The 1,626-nt window shown below is 37.8% G+C and overlaps 1 long non-coding RNA gene across 1 annotated transcript; it reads right to left on the reverse strand.

Annotated features, from left to right (window-relative positions):
• On the reverse strand, nt 1-1,385 carry LOC122552583. Its single transcript, XR_006312422.1, has 2 exons — nt 1,209-1,385; nt 1-1,118 (listed from the first exon to the last, which is right to left on the reverse strand). It is a non-coding gene; the product is annotated as an uncharacterized LOC122552583 (long non-coding RNA).
• Between the last annotated feature and the right edge of the window lie 241 nt (nt 1,386-1,626).

The following is a 1,626-nucleotide window of genomic DNA, read 5'->3' on the forward strand; positions in this document are numbered from 1 at the left end:
TTGGAACATCTCAACCATAGTTTATTGAATAGCAGAGCACATTTTGAAGGGCCAAATGGCTTAACTCTCCTAATTCATTTGGAACACACAAAAAAGGACAAAAAATTGTGTTCTATAAATTCAATGCTCTTTGACCAAGGACCATCCATTTAACTCGGCATGTTATATTTCAGAGTAACAAAAAGAAAAATGGCAAAACAACTGAAGTATTAAAAACTCAATTAACTGAGCCACAGATAGCATAATGATATACATCTAAGTAAAGCAGTTTGTTTCTCCAGTTTAATCAAAATCTTTTACAAATTACAATTTGTAGAATTCGAGGTCCAGCAAAACCAGAGTAGGAATAAACTGGCAACGCAAGAGGTCCAAAACCCTCACTTCTGAATGAAGAGAGATTTTCTCAATGACCTAGTCATGGTTGAGGATGCTTCAAACTTGGCTGAACAATCACTGTTGAAACAGTACTGTTTACATAAAAAATCCCCAGAACATCGTTCAACAGATCACAAATGTTTTATGAAAATCACTTGATTGAAAATAGCAAAACCTTTCTAAAATCAGTGACATTCCAAGTTAATTCAACTTAAATAAAAAATACAAGTGGCCATGCATGTCATCATGCATGGGTTTCAAGGAATTTTTCTACTTTGTTGGCAACCATTTATTCACATGCTAATATAAAGGCTTTTTCTAAAGTTCAGTCGCTGGGGAAGGCTCAACATTGCTGTTGATCCACATAGTTTTTTACTCGGAGGGGCAGTCTTTATACCGTTTACGAGGCAAATCATTCTTAGAAGCTTTTTCATGCAGTAACCATCTGTGTAGACACTGGGTATTTTTCTAATTCTCATTTTAAAGATTCTTTCAAGGCCTTCATAACAGCATTGGGCTTCAGTTTCAATATCAGTAGCCACCTCCCAATAGACAAAGTCAAGCAGAAAGCTCCTCACTGATGGAGGTGTATGGAGACCATTCCATTTAACTGGCAGGAAAGCAGATAGTCTTTATAAGATTCCTTTCCTTAGTTGCTTGAGGTCACATTGCCAAAGTGAGTGAAAATCACAAGTAATTCACTGGATGTATTCAGATCGTCTTGAAACGGTGAAATTTCACTTCTGTTGACAATGACAAAAATGTCACTTGTGAAAGCAAATCAGATGGACAGCCACTTTTGCAACAGAATTTAGTGGTCTGCGATCATTTACCTGTAAAATAATTCCATTTTTCAAAACAGTCATCTGCTTTTATAAAGACAATATTTCAGATGAATAACAAAGTTTTAAATCAAATGCAAGTCCTTGTATTGACAGAGCCCTGAGACAAGTGCGGACTCCCTTGCTGCTGGAGAAAGATGAGTGGATTCCTTTGCTTGTTGCAGAGAGAGAGAGAGAGAGAGAGAGAGAGAGAGAGGGAGAGGGAGAGGATGACTGAAGAACCTGGGGAAGGCACAGAGCTGGATCCACCTGGACAAGACAGGGTGCAGTTCTCAAGAGTCATATCGAATCCTTAACTGTTTTTTTCTCCCCACAGATATTGCCAGACATGTTGAATTTTTCCAGCATTTTCTATGTTGGTTTCAGATTTCCAGCATCCTGCAACATTTTGCTTTTATTTGGGTACAGG

The sequence above is a fragment of the Chiloscyllium plagiosum genome, chromosome 9, assembly GCF_004010195.1.
Source record: "Chiloscyllium plagiosum isolate BGI_BamShark_2017 chromosome 9, ASM401019v2, whole genome shotgun sequence".
In the NCBI taxonomy this organism is placed as follows: domain Eukaryota; kingdom Metazoa; phylum Chordata; class Chondrichthyes; order Orectolobiformes; family Hemiscylliidae; genus Chiloscyllium; species Chiloscyllium plagiosum.